This window comes from Cebus imitator, unplaced genomic scaffold, assembly GCF_001604975.1.
Source record: "Cebus imitator isolate Cc_AM_T3 unplaced genomic scaffold, Cebus_imitator-1.0 Scaffold31, whole genome shotgun sequence".
In the NCBI taxonomy this organism is placed as follows: Eukaryota; Metazoa; Chordata; class Mammalia; order Primates; family Cebidae; genus Cebus; species Cebus imitator.
Genome location: NW_016107346.1, coordinates 5,278,029 through 5,300,500, shown reverse-complemented (window position 1 = coordinate 5,300,500; position 22,472 = coordinate 5,278,029).

The window sequence follows — 22,472 nt, the reverse complement described above, 5'->3', positions numbered from 1 at the left end:
CTTTCTGTCTCTATGAATTTGCCTACATGTAGGTATTTTATGAAAGTGGAATAATATAATATCTGGTTTATTTTACTTAGCATAATCTCTTTCATACTCATCTATATTGCCAGAGGTATTATATATTTCATTCCTTCTTATGATTGAATAATATTCCATTGTATGTATCTATCACATTTGGCTATCCATTCATCCATCAATGAATACTGGGTTGTTACTTCCTTTGGGCTGTTGTGCATGATGCTGATTTGAAAATTCGTGTAAAGATCTCTATTTTTACCTTTTTTTTCCCAACTATTTTGTTTACCTTGGAGTAGAATTGCTAGTTTATATGGGAATTCTATATTTGACTTTTTAGGAGCTGCCAAACTGCTTTCTAAAGCAGCTGGACAATTTTACCTTCCCATCACTGCCAGTAGTAATTATTATTGCCTTCTTCATAGGTGTGAAGTAATATCTCCTTATGATTTTGATTTGCATTCCCCTAATGACTATTCATGTTGAATATCATTTCATATGCTCGTTGGCCATTGTATTTCTTTGAAGAAATGCTTATTTAAATACTTTGCCCATTTTTTAATTGGATTGTTTGTCTTTTCGTTGTTGAGTTGTGGGAATGATTTATATATTCTGGCTGTTAACCTTGTTCAGCTATATGATTTGCAAATATTTTCTCCCTTTCCTTAGGTTGTTTTTTCGCTTTCTTAATCATATCCTTTGATGGACAGAAATTTTAGTTTACTGAAGGTCAATTTATTATTTTTTTTCTTTTGTTGTTCATGCTTTTGGGACCATACATAAGAATTTATTGCCAAATCCAAAGACATGAGGATGTTCCTTTATGTTTTCTTTGAGTTTTATGGTTTTAGCTCTTATATATAGATTGTTAATTCATCTTTAGTTTCTGTTTCTTAATAGCGTAAGAGTCCAAGTTCATTCCTTTACATGTGAATATCCAGTTGTCCTGGCATTGTTTTGTGATGAGAGTGCATTTTGATTCAGATTCCAAAGCAGGGTGTGAGGACCAAAGTTAGGGGGCCAAGGATTAAACTTCTTATTTCTCTATGGAATTCTTTATTTATCAAGTGGGCTGTACTGACAGACCTATATTTGATATAATATCTATTTAATTGCTGTTCTATTAGAACACCCAGTTTTATTTATTTTTTCCACTAAAAACCACTAGAGAGCTTTGAAGTTACAGAACCACAGCAACAAAGTGTGTTTCTGTGGTCACAAATACTTGATTATTGGAGGGTTAAGATGAGGGGAAAACATCTATAGGGAGGAGAGAAACTAACCTGATATTGATCACATGGGGACCTGGCCATCTACTTGGGTAACTGGCTGGGACCTCAGTAGCAGAGCAGGAGAGAAAGGGGAGAAAAGCACTCCAATTCTGAGCTTACAAGAAGAGCAGGTAAAATTGGGCTTAGCTTGAACTGGTGAGAAGTTGATCTGATCAGTAGAGTAGGTTGGTGGAGGTGAGAAGATAGGTGAGCAACAATCCACTGAGTTGCCAGTAATCCACCAGTGTAGGAGGGACATTACAGCCTTGAGTGGGAAGATGAAGAGAGGAGTCTGATCTTACCTGAGAGGTTGATAAAGAGAAAGACCACCTCTCAGAGAAATCATTCACACCATTTCCAGTTTAGAATTGAGGTACCAGATAAAGAAATTGAAACAGAAACCAACACACAGATTGACAGAAAAAAAGATCTTCAGGGATCATTTCAGGGACACCATGAGGACTATTAGTTCTTGAACAGCAAGACTCAACCAGAGCATATCTAGTGAAGGGGATTAGACTTCTTTACAATTGGGTCAGAGTCACAGGCACTTAAGCCTGAACATGAAGAGTGCTAGTTCTCATAGCCATGCTGGGCTGGCACATCAGAGGCAAGCAGAGGAAGGTAAGCCCTGTGGGAAGGAAGGCCAGAAACAACTGACTTCCTGCACCTGAGGCAACTCCTCAGCCTCTCTCTCCATAGAAGAGGCAATAAAGCTAAAGAATTTATTTATGAAGCCAGCTTGACATAGTATTTTAAAATTATGTTTTCCTAAAGTTAGAGAGTTCAAAAATCACATAACTGGAGCGTAAAAAACAAAGCTGAGAGTTGACCCACTATAGAATTTGATGGCATTTTGTTTCAAGAGACAGCGCCATGGAAAGGACAATTGCAAACTCTATCAGTGGTTTCATGGTCATCCTACAGAGTCATCTGCGTGTGCTGCCCCTTAGGAATAGTTGGAAGCAACAGGGAAAGTCAAGAAATCCCATAATGTGACCCTCTTAGACAAAGTAGAGGAGTCTAAGACCCTAGGAAATGGTCATTCAATCCACCCTGTGTCTGAACCAGTCAATAGTAAGAAGTGTTAGAAACACAAATAAGAGCTGTTGAAAAAGAGAAAGACTTTGAGTATAAGAAGTGGCTAGGCTAAAGTCTTTGGATCAGATGCTAATGTCTCATTCCTGGTATTTACTTGGATTGCACTGTCTTTGACATTTCCTTGTCAGCTTCAGATTTTCACTAAGTCCTTGCAGTGCTTGGGGAGCCGCGCTGAGTCAGGCAATCTGATGAAATGCATAAACGCTTCATCTCACATTCACTGGAACAGATGTCTTAAATACCCTTAGTGTGTTAGTTGGGCTACATTTCTCCAAAAAATACATAACCTTGTTTAATAACAAATGGGCAAAAACAAAAAGGAACCTGTGAAAATGGCAGGACTTCTTTGATGTTCTCTATTTCAAAATGCGATGAAAGTAACTTCAGAGAAAATATTTTTATTTTCCCTTCACCAATGGCTAAAACAATGAATAGGGTTGAGAGACTTGTTGACTCTTGAACCATCAGGCTTCCTTGTTCATATGCATAGTAGAATAAGGCAAGATTATTTTCTTGATATGCTGTTTTCATTTCATTGTTTCCCAATTCAAATCCCTTAATTACTTGTCTATGGGTTACTGAAAAATGGCACTGAATAATACATTTTCAGTTCTGTAAGAAATCCTAATATACATCTAACCCAATCCCTTCTCTTTGATAGGAGGGGAAACTAATGCTCAGATAGAAGGAAAAATGTTAAGTCTCACAGTTCGTCAGTGAGGAATCCAGGTCTGGAACTGCTTCTGTCTGCCAGTGTCATGCCCTTTATGTAACTGGATCACTGCAGACTGTGTAGAGCCCCACACCATGCCTCTGTGTTCCTTTCCAGCTTCATCTTCAGTCCTATCTCCCCTAAATTTCCCTCGTTGCAATTCTTCAAGTTCCCCACAAGCCTGAAATATCCTCTCTCATCTTCTTTCTCTGTTCAAATATCTTCCATGAAAAGACAAGCCTATATTTCCCGAGAAATTTTTCTAACCAGCACCAGTCCCAGGAAGAATTAATGTTAGTGGCACTCATTTGTCACATTCCTTTATCTACTTTTGCCTGTATTTAAAAACTTCTGATAAACATAAGAGTGTAAGAATTCAGAAGTGTTAGCTTTTGTTCCTGGATGACTTTATATTTACTAATCACTCCATCACATTATTGAAAAATTTAGAATGCACTTAGGCTTGCCAAATGACACAAATAAATGGATAATACGGTGGATTCCTTCTGATGTATATATGTAAGAAATGTCAAAATTCCACAAAATGAAAATAAAAAATATCATTTCAACTTCTGAGATAATATTAACATTATTATAGATTAGCCATTGAAATTTTTTATAAAAAGTTAAAATGGGTATAAATAAGGAGTGCCTTTAAGAGAAAGGATCTGAGATTGAAAGGTGAAGCAATTCAGCCAATTTGACATGTAGCATGACTGAAATAGCTCTTGGGTCTTTTGGCTCTATTTTCTCCAGCCTTCCAAACTTACATTCATAAGCTCTTTCTTCACAGCATGAGGATCACAGTATTCTTTTGAAACCCAATAGATATGTGGCAACCCCAGGTAACCCTCATTATATGTTCTGCTATTGCCTCTACACTGTCCTCTAGTTGAACTGCGGTTTTGCACACAGACAAATTCCAAATGGATGGGGATTTCACCAGTTTTACTGATTTGGCCAAAGTTCTTAGCACCAGTCTTGCACTTTAATATGGCACTATGGTTCAGTTCCCATAGTAACGAAAGATGAAAATCCCATTATTATCTAAGATGAAAATCAGCTGTACACATAGTCCATATTTTCAGCAGACCATTTATGTGAACTAGAGCCAATGTACACATTAAAATCTCCTTACAAGTTGCCCATCACCTTATTCAGCAAAGTGGCTTCATTGCTGGGAAAAAAAGAGAATAGGTTTTGCAGAAGAATAGGAAATGTTGGCGACCAAATGTATTCTACAGAAAAGAGATCTAGAGAAGTGACAAGTCTATGAAATGATTTTTTAAATGAGCCTTATCAAAGGTAGTAACAACAGGGCATTTTTTCTTTATCAGGAAAATGAAAGAATACATAGAACACAGAATTAGAATATCTGGAGAGGTTAAACAAAGGCAAAAAGTCAGCTCTTTAATGGGTAGTAAATAAATCTACATCCTCTGCCTCTATATTTGTATATTTATCTGTCTAGCTACACAAATTAGAGCTACTTTAATCAGGCTAATTTGAGCAAGGCTTCCACAAGGTTTAACTGGGAATGGTTTAATAATATTTCTCTCATGATCCATGTGATCTTCACATGATTAAGTTGGTCAGTGATCACATGGGAATCAGCTAAACCTTGAAGAAAAAGGCCTAGGCATGCTATACAGTGACAAATTTATTGGAGGATATTAACTAATATGCCTTTCCTCACTTCCTGCTTGCCTTTGACCAACATCAACTTGAACTGCTGGAGGTTGCCTTTAATTGCTCCAAAAAGAGGCAGAGAAAAAACAAACAAACAAACAAAAATCAATTTATTGGTAAGTCAGACAGTTTCCCAGGAGAAAACAAATATTTGTAGAAGGTTTTACAAATTAACTAATTTAAAACGTCTGGGTATGGTTAAGAAAACCAGCAAGGAATAGGAAAGCACCAGGAACAGTCCAGAGAAAGCTTTATGACCACTAGCCTTGCACTACCCTAAGCAAGACTGGTGAGTGGGGTTACTGATACCAAGAATGTGCTGTGGCTATGGGCAGGGAATGGAGTCACTGCTAGAATCCTGGCTTGCCAGGGAGGGAGGAAGGCAAATCACCCTTACATTTTTCTGCTATGAATTCCAAGTCTTTGCAGGTGCATTCTGCAGCTAAACTCAGTGGTAAGCCAGAGGTCATGGAAGCACAGAAGTTACGATTTGTAGAGGACAACTTTCTGTGGCCAAGATTAAACACAGATTTTTTTTTCAAGAGGGACAAATGGAACATAAACAGTATACCTGACTTTTAAGTACTGCAACTTCTTTTAAAACTGAAATTTAGACTTCAGATTCTAGGAAAAGAAAGTAGACATACTTTTCCCTATTCCTGAGTATAATTTTAAAACCTGACTGTGATAGACAGATGTTATAATAGATAAATAGATATACAGACAGATGATAACTATATGTTAAATAGATAGATGATAAGTAGATAGATAGACAGATAGAGAGGCATAAGACTGAAAAGTGGAAAGAAGAATGTAAATGATCTAGGGAACTCAGGACAAAAGAAGAAACATGATATGATTGTCTGGTTTGGGGATTTTCTTTTTCCTTGTACAAAATTTGGAGGTGATAAAGCTGGCAACGAATTAATGTCAATCTGTGCAGACAGAAAAAAGCCACAACAAAACCCTGTTCTCTTTAGCCAAAGTAAAAGGCAGCCTAGTGAGACCATAAATAAAATATTTTAGAGAATAACTAGTGTGTTCCAGCTAAACTCCACAGAAAAAAACTATGTCCACCCCATCCCCATGCTGGCAAAGGCTGAGTGATTAATTGAAGGATCCAACCTCACCAGGCTACAAGATACCTTAGATCTCCTGCTGAGTGATCAGAGAAGACTTAAGTAGGGAACCAAAATGTTCAACCATGCTGAGTCATTACAAGTTTCCTCTTTTCCTACCATGTTAATGAAGACCAAATAGGGAGCAATCACTTCCATTCTTACCTGCAAGTAACAAGGTGTCCCTCTGTCTTCTTGCCGGGGTGGTATGAGAGGAGGCCTACAGAGAATCAAAAATTTCACCTCTGCTCATTACTAATAAGGCCATCCCTCCACCATGGAGTTAGTGGAGGCCATGTGGAGAGCAGTAACGATGCACACCTACTCTCCCTAGCCAGGGAGCAGTGACTTCATCCCTCTGCCCATGGCCACTAGGTATCAGTAATTAGGTATCAGTAACTCCACTTACTACTATTGCTTAGGGGAGTAACAAGCCTAGGGCCCATAAGGCCTCCTGATAGCTGTTCCTGCTACTTTCACATAATTTGCTGGTTTCTTAAACTACAGTTGAACCTCTGTAATGATGGCTTTTCCCTCAGTGTTCAGTGGAAATTTAGTGAGAATCCTAAACTTCTACCTCCACTTGACAGTAATGAAGTGGTACCTCATCATTCCCTACAAAAGTGGTATCAGAAGAAGCCAGTTAAAACAAAAGCCTGAAATAATATCTCAGTCTTTTAATGTCTTGATTCCTTCTTTATTCTTGAAGGATACTTTCACTGGAAATAAGATTATGAGTTGACAATTCTCTTCTTTCAATACTCAAAAATGGGCATCCTACATCCTTCTAGACCCTTGTGTTTGTGTTGAGGGGAGCTGATCATAGTCCCAGAAGACCCAATCCCTGAACACCAGAATCCTGAATGTTGAAATCCCAAAAGAAAATAAAATTCTGGGAAAAATAATTTTAAAATAAAGATATTTATTTACATTGCTAAAAGGAATTTATATGAGAAACATGAAAACAACAGAATATTTTATAGGCTATTTTATATCATAAAACAGGCAATAAGAGCATACAAATTTTTGCAAGCATAAACACTCAGATATACTAATGGCAGTTGCACAGGTAAAGCAGAAGGAGACAAACTATATATGAAAAAACTGCTTATATAGCTGCAGTCATCTGAAATACCACAATGGATGACCTGAGTCTTTTGATGAGATCGATCAAAAACCATGATGGGTCACCACAGCATATACATCACCCAAAGAGATGAGATCTTGAGAAACTTTATCTTTCACAAATATAGATGTATAAAAAGGATATCACTTCATTTATTAAAGAAGTTCGACATTTTAAAATATCCACACGATGCTTTCACACAAATTTAGCTTTGCAAGAATACAACTTTGTGTAGTCAAATTTGCAAAATAAACACATAAAACAAAATAGAACTCTCTAAAAGTTTTTGCACAATTCATACATCCGCATATGAGATGATGTGAAGATCAAATACATAGCATGGAGTGTTATAAAAAAAATAATGACAACAATTTAAAATAGTGGAAAAATAAAGCAAAAAATACTGAAAACAAAATTTGATATATGAAAACGTGTATTGTAGGGATAGGTTATGGGCAATCACACAGAGGTAGCCTGTAAGAGCTGGCTGACTTTCACAATGATTAGGTATAAAGTCTTGCATCATGATAAATAGTGGCTTTTTTGCCCTTAAGGCATGGCTCTACTTTGAGAATATATTCACATTCGTTTTCTACATGGAGCTACTGTTTCTGAAATTATTCTATGATGTACTACATGAATTTTTTCAGTGCTTTTATGTTGTTTTGGATTCACAGAAATTCATTTTGCGTGGACTCATATGCAGACTACAAATTTGGTGGAAACAATACTGGTGATAGAACAGCAATACTGATGCCTAAATGCCGTTTTTATCCTGCCATGCACATTATTTTATTTTATTTTATTTTTTTGAGACGGAGTTTCACTCATGTTACCCAGGCTGGAGTGCAATGGCGCGATCTCGGCTCACCGCAACCTCCGCCTCCCGGGTTCAGGCAATTCTCCTGCCTCAGCCTCCTGAGTAGCTGGGATTATAGGCACGCACCACCATGCCCAGCTAATGTTTTGTATTTTTAGTAGAGACGGGGTTTCACCATGTTGACCAGGATGGTCTCGATCTCTTGACCTCGTGATCCACCCGCCTCGGCCTCCCAAAGTGCTGGGATTACAGGCTTGAGCCACCGCGCCCGGCCTGCACATTATTATTTTTAAACCAGTTAATTACTTTGCTGGCTTCTCAGGCTTTGGAGTGTCATCAGCTGGAAGAAATGACAATGCTAGCAAACTAAAACTTTTGTCAAACCCAATGCTAAGAAACTAAGAACCTTGTCATTGTCATATCATGGTCAATCCACTCATCTGAATTTTCCACCAAATTCATTGCCTGAATGGAAAGAAAGAAACATGAACTTTACTGGTAACATCTTGAAATTCACTTTTAGAAGCCTTGATCATATTTAATTCTAAATCTGTCATTATGGTTTGGGGATTAAATTGAAATCCATTTTCATGTACAAAGTCCACCAAATCTTCAAACAAGCACTTATAAAGTGCTTCACTTTTTCCAGTCATTAATGCATAACTGAGCAGATAGGTTCTAGATTTTTTTTTTATCCAAAAGGGTATGAGTTGTATATATTTCATAAAAAGCAATAGGGACAGTTTTGAAAATGCCATCCATTAGCCAAAGGGAAGCATGTGCTAATTCTTCTGTTAGAATTCGTGGTAAATATAAGAAATATATCTTCTTAGTCACATCGCTAATCAAGAATAGTTAGCCATACAATGTGTTTTGCAATACTGAAGAAACCTCAACATCAGCAAGTGTCTTTGGTTCAGAAGATCACTGAGCTTGTCAACGTCTTTTATCTTCTAATAAAGGGCATTTTTTGAAGGCAATTATGACACTATGTTTGAAGAGGCAGAAGTCATACGCTACTGAATAATTTGACAGAGGAGATTTCTTGTATTTTTTTACCTGCATTTTCATTGCCTCTGTGATCTTTGAAACACTCCTTGCACTTGTATTTGGAGAGTGGTTGTGTTCTACAAAGTGTGTGAACCTATACTATACATTTGAAAGTCTGTTAATTGTTCAACTGTTGCAATTAAGTGATTTTCTGCTTTGGAACACCAATAATAATTAGCTTTTAAACTTTCATCTTTTATCATTAAATCACTTTCTACATTTAACTTATCACAGCCTTTTTTAGAGAAAACAATTTCACAGGTCTCTTCTATTGTGTTATAAGGGATGCAGTAAGAAAGAATGATACTCACCTTCCCTAACACCAAATTGATATTAGTCAGGGTTCTCCAGAGAAATAGTACAAGTTAGTTATATATATAGTTATATAAAAGGGAATTTTTAAAGGGGAATTGGCTCATGCAATTATGAAGGCTGAGAAATTCCATGACAAGCCACCTGCAAGCTGGAGACCCAGAGATTCTGGTAGCATGACTCAGTCCAAGATCAAAGACCTCAGAATCGGGGAAGCCAGTGGTGTAATTATCAGCCTGAGCTGAAAGTCCTAGGAGCCAGGGGACTGCTTAAGTCTTAGAGGCCAAGGCTGGCAAGTCTGGAATTCCGACGTCTGAGGCAACAGAGGGAAAGTCTGTCCCAGCTCTTAGAGAGAGACGAATTTGCCTTCTGCGTTTGCCTTCTTTAGGCCCCTGGGCAATTAGATTGTCCCTACCACCACTGAGGTGAATCTTCCCCATCTACTCCTCTCAGGCTCATAAACTAATATCCTTTGGAAGCATCCTCACAGATACACCCAAAATAATGCTTTATCAACTTTCTAGATATTAATTAATCCAGTCAAGTTGACACCCAAAATTAACTCCACAAGTTCACCTTTTGTCAACTTGGTACCCATACACATTTCCTTAAACCATGCTTAATTTCCAAATAGAGGCGATAACAAGCTAATAGTTACATGGTACAACTATCCTGTGATTTTTACATGTTAGGGATTTTAGACTAGGAATTTCGACTTCATGGATTTTGATCTTTTGTGCTTTGAGCATTCAGGATTATGTCACTCAGGTTGAGTCTTTTGAGATTATGATCCAAACCTTTTGTTGAGAAATCTACTCTCATTTGAATTTTCTTATCTTTTAGGTAAGAAATCATTTCCTTCTCTATGTTTTCAAAAGTTTTTGTTTGTTTGTTTTTGTCTTTAGTTTTCAGAAAACTGACTATGATGTGGTTGGGTGTGAATTTCCTTGTGTTTATACTATTTGGAGTGTGCTCAGCTTCTTTATTTATAGGTTTATGTCTTTTATCAAATTGGGAAGTTTCTAGCCATTAATTCTTCAAATAGTGTTTTAGCCATGCCCCCCCACTTTTTTTCTTATTCTGGAACTCCAATGATATCCCTGAAAAATCTAGTTTTTTCTTCTTATCTATTTTTTATGTTGTTCATATTTGTTAATTGTATTATTTGATCTTCTGTTTTAATGATTATTTCCTGTGTGCCCTCCATTCTGCTGCTGAGCCCATCTATTGAGGTTTTTATTTCAATTTTTGTATTGTTCAGTTGCAAAAATTTTCATTTGGCTCTTGTTTATACTTTTAGGCCTTTTCTAAGTCACTCTATTTTGTAATTTTTTCCAAATTTGGCTTTAATTTTTCCTTGAAGCATTTTTATCATGGCTGCTTTAAAATTTTTGTCAGGTAATAGTAACATCTCAGCATTTTGATGTTGATTGTCTTTTACCATTCAATTTGATATCTTTTTGGTTCTTGTTATGGTTAGTAGTGGAGAAACAAAAAACCAGAAAAGCTAAAAACTATTTGAAAAAAAGAATAAAGTGAGATAAATAATTTTATATTATTTAAAAATATATAGTTATGTTAATCAAGGCTGGCTGAATGGATAAATATAGATCAATAAAAAAATTAAGAACTCGAATCAAAACTCACACAAATATCTTCATGTGATTTTTGACAAAGGTGCAAAATTAATAAAGAAAAGACAGACTTTTCAATAGACGGTGCCAAAAATTTAAGCTTGGATAGATCAAGAAAGAAAGTAAAAGAGCTTTCATCTAAGTCTCACATCTTATACAAAAATTGACTGAAAATTGACTATGGACTTAATATAAAATCTTGTAAAACTTCTAGGTTCAAAAAAAAGCATTGAAGAAAATCTTCAGAATCTAGACTTAGTAACAGACTTAGTCATTCAGAAAACGCAATTCAAAACTGCAATGAGATATCACAACACACCTAAAATAATAGATAAAAAATAATGATAATACTCAATACTGTTGTGTATGCAGAGAAACTGGATCATTCCAATATTGTTGGTAAGAATGTAAAATGGCACAATCATTCTGCAAAACAGTCCATCAGTTTTGTTTTTTTTAAAAACTAAGTATGTAACTACTATATTATCCAGCAATTTACTCCTGCACATATTTGCCAGAGAAATGAGATACACATTCACAAGAAAAGCATTTTTTATTATTATTTCAATAGTTTTTGGGAAACAGATGGTGTTTGGTTACATGGGTGAGTTCTTTAGTGGTGATTTCTGAGATTTTGGTGCACTCATCACCCAGTGTACATTGTGCTTAATTTGTAGTTTTTTATCCCTCACCCCCTTTCCACCCTTCCCTGCAAGTCTCAAGAGTCCATTATATCATTCATACGCCTTTTTACCCTCATAGCTTAGCTCCTACTTGTAAGTGAGAACATATGATGTTTGATTTTTCATTCCTGAGTTACTTCACTTGGAATAATGGTCTCCAGCTCCATCCAGGTTCCTGCAAATGCCATTTTTTCATTCCTTTTTATGGCTGAGTAGTATTCCATTACACACACACACACACACACACACACAATGGAATATTATAAAAAATCAGAACTATATATATTATGTATATATTACATTTTCTTATTTATTTATTTAAATTATATTTATTATACTTTTAAGTTCTGGGGTACATATACAGATCATGCATGTTTTTTACATAGGTATACACATGCCATGGTGGTGATTTGCTGCATCCATCACCCTGTCATCTACATTAGGTATTTCTCCTGATGCTATTCTCTCCAATCCCCCCACCCCCTGCTATTTCTCCCCTAGTCCCCAATGCCCCAGGCCCTGGTGTGTGATTTTGCCCTCCCTGTGTCCATGTATTCTCATTGTTCAATACCCACTTATGAGTGAGAACATGCGGTATTTGGTTTTCTGTTCTTGTATCAGTTTGCTAAGAATGATGGTTTCCATTTTCATCTGTGTCCTTGCAAAGGACATGAACTCATCCTTTTTTATGGCTGCATAGAATTTCATGATGTATATATGCCAAATTTTCATTATGCAGTCTGTCATTGATGGACATTTGGGTTGGTTCCAAGTCTTTGCTAATGTGAACAGTGCTGCAGTAAACATATGTATGAATGTGTCTTTATAACAGAATGATTTATAAACCTTTGGGTATATACCCAGTGATGAGATTGCTGAGTCAAATGGTATTTCTATTTCTAGGTCCTTGAGAAATCGCCACACTGTCCTCCACAATGGTCGAATTAATTTACACTCCCACCAACAGTGTAAAAGTGTTCCTATTTCTCCACATCCTCTCCAGCATCTGTTGTCTCCTGATTTTTTAATGATCGCCATTCTAACTGGCATGAGGTGGTATCTCAATGTGATTTTGATTTTCATTTCTCTAATGACCAGTGATGATGCGCTTTTTTTCATACGTTTGTTGGCTGCATGTTACATTTTCTTTATCAACTAGTTGGTTGATGGGCATTTAGGCTAGTTCCATTTTTTTGCAGTTGAGAATTGTGCTGATATAAACATAAATGTGCAAGTGTCTTTTTCATATTATGACTTCTGTTCCTCTGACTAGATACCCAAGTGTTTTCCAAAATGGTTGCACTAGTTTGCATTTCCACCAAGAGTGTAAAACTGTTCCCTTTTCACAACACTCATGCCAACATCTATTATGTTTTAAGTATAGCCATTCTTGCAGGTGTAAGGTGGTATTGCATTGTGGTTTTGATTTGCACATTCTTGATAGTGATGTTCAGCATTCTTTAACATGTTTCTTGGCCATTTGTATATCTTATTTTGAGAATTATCTATTCATGTCCTTAGCTTACTTTTTGATGGGATTTTTTGTTTTTTTTTTTTCTTTTTGACTTGTTTCAGTTCCTTGTAGGTTCTGGATATTTGTCCTTTGTCAAATGCATAGTTTGCGAACATTTTCTCCTAATCTGTGGGTTGTCTGTTTTCTCTGCTGATTATTTCTTTTTCTGTGCCAGAGCATTTTAGTTTAATGAAGTTCCATCTATTTATCTTTGTTTTTGTTGCATTTGCTTTTGAGATTCTGGACATGAACTCTTTGCCTAAGCCAATATCTAGTGGAGTTTTTTCGATGTTATCTTCTAGAATTTTTATGGTTTCAAGTCTTAGATTTAAGTCTTAGATTCATCTTGAATTGATTTTTATATAAGGTGAGAGATGAGGATTCAGTTTATTTTTCGATGTGTGGCTTGCCAATTATCCCAGCACCATTTGTTAAATAGAGTGTTCTTTCCCCACTTTGTTTTTGTTTGCTTTGTCAAAGATCAGTTGACTGTAAGCATTTGGCTTTAAAACTTTTACAGGAATGTTTATAGATGCTTTTTATGGTAAAAAAAAAAAATCAGAAATAAGCCAGATGTCTTTCTATGGGTTAATGGTTAAATAAATTGTGGTACATCCTTAGTATGGAATACTACTCATTGATAATAGTAATAACAATGGAACTATTGATAAACACAACAACCTAAATGACTTTGTAAAAATTATGTTGAGTGAAAAAGGCAATTTCAAAAGTTTACATACCGTGTGAATTCATTTGCATAACATTTTTGAAATAACAAAATTATAGAAATGGAGAGTAAATTAGTGACTCCCAGACGTCAAGAAAGTGATTAGTTTGATGCAGGAGGTAAGTTGGTTTGGCTGTAAAAGGGCAGTAAGAGAGCTCCTTGTGTTGATGGAATGTTCTATATCTCTTAACTGTATCAACATTAATATTCTCATTGCAATATTGTACTATAGTTTTGCAAGATGTTACCTTTTGGGAGAACACAGTACTAAGAATACACAATTATCTTGATATTATTTCTTACAACTCTTTGGAAATCTACAACTATCTCTAATAAAAATTAATTTAGAAAGTGCAATTTGGATCTGGAAAGCATATATAATGGTTTTGAGCATTTTTTTCTTTCCTCTACCTCAAGCACTTTTCCTATTGTGATCTTAATTTTCAGCATTACAATACATAGCCCAGACTAAACTATATGATAGACAAGAAGTATAAGAGAAAAAAAGAAAGTATAAGAGAAAAAAAGAACATGAATTAATATTCTAAGATACCATTTACTACACATTTATAAGAATTATATATTTTTTCAAATCCGTAAGAAGATCAAAACTATGACTCATTGACATACCTTGGAGAGGACAGAAAATAAACAGTTTGGAAAATATACTTGAGGATACAGTCCATGAAAATTTTTCTAATCACTTTAGACAGATTAACATGCAAATCCAAGAAATACAGCGAACCCTAGTTATGTTCTAGACAAAACAACCATCTCCAGGGCACAGAGCCATCAGATTCCCCAAGGTCAATGCAAAAGAAATAATCTTAAAAGTGACTGGAGGTCAAGTCACATGCAAAGACAACCCCATCAAGTTAGCAGTATACCTCTCTGAAGAAACTTTACAAACCAGAAGAGATTAAAAGTTCATTATCAGTGTCCTTAAAGAAAATAAATACTCCCTCCAAATTTATATTCTGTCAAACTAAGCTTTATCAGTGAAGGAGAAATACAGTCTCTCTCAGACAAGGAAATGCTGAGGGAATTTATTTCGACTAGACTAGCTTTAAGTGAGGATTCTAAGGATGTGTTAAACATGGAATTGAAAGAATCACACCTGCTACCACAAAACCACACTTAAGAACATGGCCCGCATGCACTATAAAACAACTACACAATCAAATCTGCATAACAACCAGCTAACAATATGATCCCAGGATCAAAATCTCACATATCAATACTAACACTGAGTGTAAATGGTCTAAATTCCCCATATAAAAAACATAGATAAAAAGATAACACCCAACCATCTGTGTCTTCAAGAGACCTATCTCACATGTAATAACACTCACAGGCTGAAAAATCATACAAGGGTGGGGGAGGACAAAGAGTCATTGTTCTTGTATCAGATAAAACAGACTTAAGACAAAAAAAAAAAATTAAGAAAGACAATGAAGGGAACTGCATAATGACAAAGGGTACAATCAGACAAGAAGAATTAACTGTCCCAAGTATATACACACCCAACATTGGAGCACCCAGATTAAAAACAAACAAACAAAAAAACGTTTTTGGCTGATCAAAAAACTCAGACAACTACACAATAATAGTGAAAACATCAACACCCCACTGGCAGGATTAAACAGATCATCAAGGCAGTAAACTAATGAAGAAACTCTGGACTTAAACTAGACATTGGACCAATTGACCTAATAGACTTCTGCAGAACACTCCACCCAGTAATTACAGAATATACATTCTACTTATCTGCATGTGGAACGTATTCTAAGATTCACCACATGCTCAGACAGAATAAGCCTCAAAAAAAAAAAAATTATACTGAGCACACTCTTGGACCACAGTGTAATAAAAATAGAAATCATTATCAAAAAGATCTCTCAAAACTATACAAATATATGAAAATCAAGTAACTTACTCCAGAATAACTTCTGGATGAACATCAAAATTAAGACAGAAATCAAAAAGCTTTTTGAAATTCATGAACATAGAGACAGAACTTAAAGCCCGTGGGATGTAGCTAAAGCCTTGTTAAAAGGAAAGTTTATAGCCCTAAACAGCTTTAACAAGAAGTTAGAAAGAGTTCAAATTAACAGTCTAACTTTGCACCAAAAGGAACCAGGAAAAAAATAACCAACCAACCCCCTAAGCTAGCAGAAGAAAAGAAGTAAGTAAAATTAGAGAACAGAATGAAATTAAGATGCAAAAATTTACACAAAAGATCAACAAAACCAAGAATTGGTTCTTAAAACAATAAATAAACTGAGATTGAAAGACTTCTAGTTAGATTAACAAAGAGTAAAAAAGGAAAGATCAAAATAAATGCAATCAGAGATGACAAAGATGCATAACAACTACTCCCTCAGAAATACAAAAGATCCACAGAGACTACAATGAGCACCTCTAAGCACTCAAATTAGAGAATCTAGAGGAAATAAATACATTCCTGGAAACACACAGTCTCACAAGATTGAATCAGAAAGATTGAAACCCTGAATAGACCAATATTAAGCTCCGAAATTAAATCAGTAATAAAAATCTTACAAATAAAAAAAATTTTCTGGACCAGATGGATTCACAGCTGAATTCTACAAGATGTACAACGTATTTGAACAAATTTTTTATACTCCGTCTGAAACCTGTTACAGCCAACTACCTACTAATCTGTATTTAATTTGATCACTGAACTTATTTTCGTTGTTTTAGGTTAAAAGAAGAAAGTTGTTGGATGTATTTGAAATTAAACATTAATAAGTAAAATGGATGTATTTATTGATAAATGTTTAAAGTAATGTAGAAAACAATCACCTATTTTTCCTTAGCCATTTTAATCCCAAAGAAACAAGTCAGTACTGTTAGAGAAGACACCATTATACTCAAAATCTTACTGCAAGTAAAATATTTCCCAATTCTAGCTAATGCCCAAATTTTAATCAGCAATATGTATAGCATAATTTTACAGAAACAGTATCTGAGCATTTTATTAACACCATTTTCTTCAGGCAGCATTTCTCTAGTAACAAGGTCATCCCAAAGTGCTAGGAAATTCCAATTTTTTTAATCCAAGCACTTTTACAATAGGCTTTATTTGTCCAGCAACCAATGAAGAAAGATAAATTTATATAAGAAACTCATGTAAGTGGCTTATTGTTAAGTGCAAATTTATTAAGGCATAAGTATAAATCCATTATTTTTTCTCTCAAGTTCTGCATGGTAGCAGTGTAACATCTTAAACAGAACACACACTTTTCTGGTTAAGATAAATAATTGATATTTCAGTCTAATCTACTTCAAAATTTCTATCTCATGTCTTATGTATGTCCTTTCAACATGTCCAGGGCATAGAGCTTGTAGAGGTAGACTGGATAGGTGCTGTTGTCTATGCTTTTACTTCTGTCAATCTAGGACTTTGGAGTAGAAAAAACAGTAGTCTTACTTTTCACTTTTCTTCCCTCTCTCCCATTTTGAATCAATTTCACCAGTCTTGAGGAAAGATGAGGGCATAGAAAGCCATAAATACCTACAGAAAGATAATCATTTATTTCTCTTTAGTCTCTGCAAATGATTCACACCACTTTCCAAATCTAGAGATCAGATTGCACATCTCCTAGCTTGGTTGGTAGCTTCCTTTGTAGTCCTGTGGATCCTGCCTTGCCCCTAATCCTGTATGTCTCACACAGAACCACGAGAGCTATAGAAATCCTCTTGCATACCATCTGAAGGCCAACGGGATCTAGTATGTGAGTTGGAGTTGGGAAGCAAAGGGTTTCTCTTCCTCCCCGGCACATCAAACATGGTGATTCCCCATCCCTCTGCTTTTTGCTAACCAAACAAGGCTTCAGCCTTTGGAGATCTAAAAATGAGACACTCTACATTCATGTACCCCTAAAAATTGCTAGGGTATACATACATGCCAATCGCTCCATAGAATTTTCTCACTATAGCTCATTCTAATGACAATACTAAAGTAGACTAAAGAACAATCTGGGAAAAAGGGGTCCAGCTTATGCAGACATGCTCTATGTATAAGGTGATTCCTTTGAAGTCCTGTCATACTTGGTTTGATGGAATTTAGCAAGGAGATGATATTCCTACTAAATAAATATTAAACTCTTTATGACTGTAACAGCATCCTCTTCCTCTCCTCTCCTTCCTCCAATAAATGGATTGGAAGGAAAGGAGAAGGAAATTGGAAAACAAGGATTAAAGAGAAGAGGTGCTGGGATAAAAGTTGGAATAGCAAAGAAGATACAGCTGTCTCTTATAAAACCTGAATAACATGCCCAATATCAATTATTGGTGGTTCTCTTTAGCATGTTTAAATATTTAACATCTCCCCAATTTCAGCTTGAGGACCAAGGCACCACAAATTCTAACTACAGGGAAAGTCTCATTGAATCTTTTTTCAATAGTGGATAGATCTAAGTTTTAGAAACAGAAAAAAAAAATGTTTATACATTTCTATTCGGTTACTCCCCCTCCACTTCATTGTCTCTTCAATGCAAAAGAACCCCCATCCTGTTCCTCTATAATCTTACCCTATGTTCTTGAATTCCCTTTGTACACTTAATTTGGAGCCTTTTGTCATACATCACTTAAAGATCAAGTTATTTGTGACATTTGTGGATTATGTCAGATGATGTTACAAGGAATTTAATTTAAATGTATGCTCATTTGAGGGAGTGAGTAGGAATCATCTCATTCTTAAATAAAGGTCTTACACAAAATAGAAAGAGAAGAACTTGTAAATTAATTCATTTTTTTTGTTTGTTTTCTTTTTAATTTCTTTTTTGGACCATATTCTATTCAAAATGTCTTCTGTCACATTTTCTCTCTCTTCTCTTTCCAGGACATTAAATATACATAGTAGTCCCTCCTTATTTGAAGTTTTATTTTCCATAGTTTTAGGTACGTGTGGTGAGCCATGGTTCAAAAATATTAAATGGAAAATCCCAGAAATAAGTCTTAAGTTTAAAGTTGTCTGCCCTTCTGAGTAGTGTGATGAAATCTTATACCGTCCTGTTCAGTGTCATCCAAGACATGAATCATCAAGTTGTCCAGCATATCCATACCATATGTGCTACCTGCCCATTAGTATATATAAGATGAATAATCCTTATCTGAAATGATTTGGACCAGAAGTGGTTTTGGATCTACATTCTTTTGAATTTTGGAATATCTCAATAGTTGAGCATCCCTAATGTAAATATCCAAAATCCAAAATGCTCCAACAAGTATTTCCTTTGAGCATCATGTCAGTATTCAAAAGATTTAGGATTTTGAAACATTTCAGATTTCAGATTTTCAGATTAGACATACAAAATTTATATAAGATTTGATACTATTCATGATTTCTGGCATCCACAGGGGCTGTTGGAACATATGTACCGAAATAAGGGGGACGACTGTGGTCAGAACTGTAGGAGAAGAGAAAGAAATAATTATTTACTATATCTCACAAGTCTTATATCTTTTTATGTATTCTCTACTTTATGCTTTCTTGAACATAGTAATTTTAGTTATTTCAAAATCTTTTATCAGCTAATGTTTATTTCTGGGGCACCTCTGGGTTTGTTTCTAGTGTTTGTTTTCTTTGGTTTCTGGTCATGATGATTCATATGTTTTAAATATAGAAGAAAAAGTGAATAACATGAAAAGTAATAGGGGATGTTTTAGAAGAGTATTATAATATTTGAAAATCAAATTAGAATTATCAAACTGAATTATATAACATTTAATCAAAAAATCAGTATGAGTGTAATAATAGGTCAAACACAGCTAGCCACCCAGAAAATCTCCAACTGGTGCTTGGAAATTAAACAATGTATTTCTAAATAACTTGCAGGCCAAAGAAAAACAAAATTTTAAATATTTATTCTGAAAAAAATAAGGTTGCATATGTCAAACTCTAAGAATAGAGCAAAGCCTGAAATGCATATATTAGAGGAAAACTTCAGTTTTGAGAAGTTTGAATATCAACTTTATGAACACAGAATTCCAGAATATAAAATTCAAATGAAATAAAAGAAAGAATGAGTAAGGTAACAGTGGAAATCAATAAAATACATAATAAAACTAAATATTTATTAGAAAAGTCAACAAATCAAAAAGTTGTTTCTCTGTAAAGAGTAATGAAGTTTATAAACTCTGAATAAGGTTATTTATGAGAGAGACAGAGAGAAACAATCCAAATTACTAATATTGTAACTGAAAAGAGACACAACACTACAGTTCCGTTGACAACAAACACATAATTATAGGTATTAGAAACAATTATGCCAATAACTTTGACAGTTAAGGTTAAGTATATAGATTACTTGAAGAAGACAAATTAACAAAACTGATAAAATAACAAAAGGGAAAGCAAATTTTAATGTGCTTGTAGCCATTTTACAAATAGTATTTGTTATCCAAACCTTATACAAAGAAATTTCAGGCCCAGTGGGAATAACAGATTAATTTTCCCAGATATTTGAGGAAGAAATAATATCAGTCTTTTACAAATGCTTTCAAAGGAAAGAAAGAGAGAAAAATACATCTCAGCTTTTTTAAGAGGCAGCATAATTTTGATAATAAAACCTAAAAAAGACATTACAAGAATGGAAAATTACAGATTAATCTTTCTCACAACATTCCTGGATAAGATCCGCATAGTTACATTATTAGTGCACCAAATGCAATTGTGTGTGTGTTATCATGACCATATGGGAGTTAACATTCAAAATCAAGTGTAAATTTTAACAGTCAGAAATAAGCAATGTTATCGTTACATTTTGAGAAAAAAAGATGCAAATATTTTTATTATTTCTATGGGTGCAGGAAAAAGCATTTATAAAATTCAATTACTCATTTGAAAATTTAAGTAATTACTTAAAACCTAGGAATAAGAGAGAATGTCCTCAATGTGATAAAAGATATTCACAGAAAGCCCACAATAAACACAAATGAAATATCTAATGTATTTTCCCTAAGTTAGAAGAAAAACAGATTGCCCTGTCATCAGGATTTTCAACTCTGTATTATGAGGACTAGCCAATGAAATAAGACATTTGATAGATGGATAGATTTATAACAAATGGCACACATACAAAATTAGTATCTAATGTAAGCTATTATATTAATAAACAAATTTAGAAGGATCACTGAATATAAGACCAATATAAAGAATTAATTGGATACCAGCAACAACAAATGAAAAGTAAATTTAAAAACATAGTTTACAGTAATACCAAAAATATAAATTTCTGGGAATAAATGTAATAAACGGTGAAAATGACATTTATGCTAAAAGCTGTTAAATGTTGAGACAAATTAAATGACATTGAAATAAATGAAGAAATATCATAAATTGTGTGACTTAGTATTATAAAGATGTCATTTATCTTCAAATTTTCTATAATTGAAATAAAGATCTAGATATTTTTTGATGGAAATTAAAAAGATGATTATAAAATTTGTATGTAATTAACAAATGAACTAGCATATTCAAGACAATGTTGAGGAAGAACAAAGCATGGATTTACACTATTAGATATCTATACTTACTATAAAGCTGTAGTAATTAAGACAGTGTGATAATTCCAAAAAAAAGAAAAAGAAAAATCGTGGGAGAAACAAAGACCCACATGTACATAGCCACTCAAGTATGTCAAAAACAGCATTGCAGTGCAGTTGGTAAAGAAGGATTTTTCAGTAAGCTGTGCAAGGTAAATAGTCTGTACAATATGGGAAACATAAAACTTGACTCTTACCTCATATTATGCACAAAAATTTATCCAGAGTGATTATAGAACTAAACATAGTAATAATAATACTTTGAGAAGAAAACACAGGAAAAGAAGTCTGTAATTTTGTTGTAAGAAATACTTTTATAAGACAATAAAACACTAACCATAATGGAGTTCGTTGATGAATTGGAGTCTATCAAAAGGAAGATCCATTTATCAAAACAGAATTGAGAGACTAAAAAATATAAGACAGATACAAGGAGAAAATTGATGTTCCTATTAATTTTATTAATCTAAACCTTTTATAAAGCATATACATTGACATATTCATTGACATAGATACAAGGAGAAAACTGATGTATCATTTAATTTTATTAATCTAAACCTTTTATAAAGCATGTTCATTGACATTCATATTCATATGCTTTATAAAGCATATTCATGTCATATAAAGCATATGAATATGAATATGCTTTATAAAAAACACAAATATGTCAATGAATATGCTTTATAAAAGGTTTAGATGCAGAATCTATTAAATACTCCTGCAACTCAATAAGAAAAAGGCAGGTGACATTAAAAAACAAGGGCAAGCATCAATCAATGAGTGGATAAACTCTGATATATATATATATATATATACATGTATATATATATATATATATATACATATACACATGTATATATATATATGATGGAATACTACTCAGCCATAAAAAGGAGTGAATTAACTGCATTTGCAATGGCCTGGATGAGATCAGAGACTATTATTCTAAGTGAAGTGACTCAGGAATGGAAAACCGAACATTGTATGTTCTCACTGATATGTTGGAGCTAAGCTATGAGGACCCAAAGGCATAGGAATGATATAGTGGACTTTGGGGGCTTGCGGGGAAGAGTGGGAGGGGGGCGAGGAATAAAAGACTACAAATATTGTGCAGTGTATACTGCTT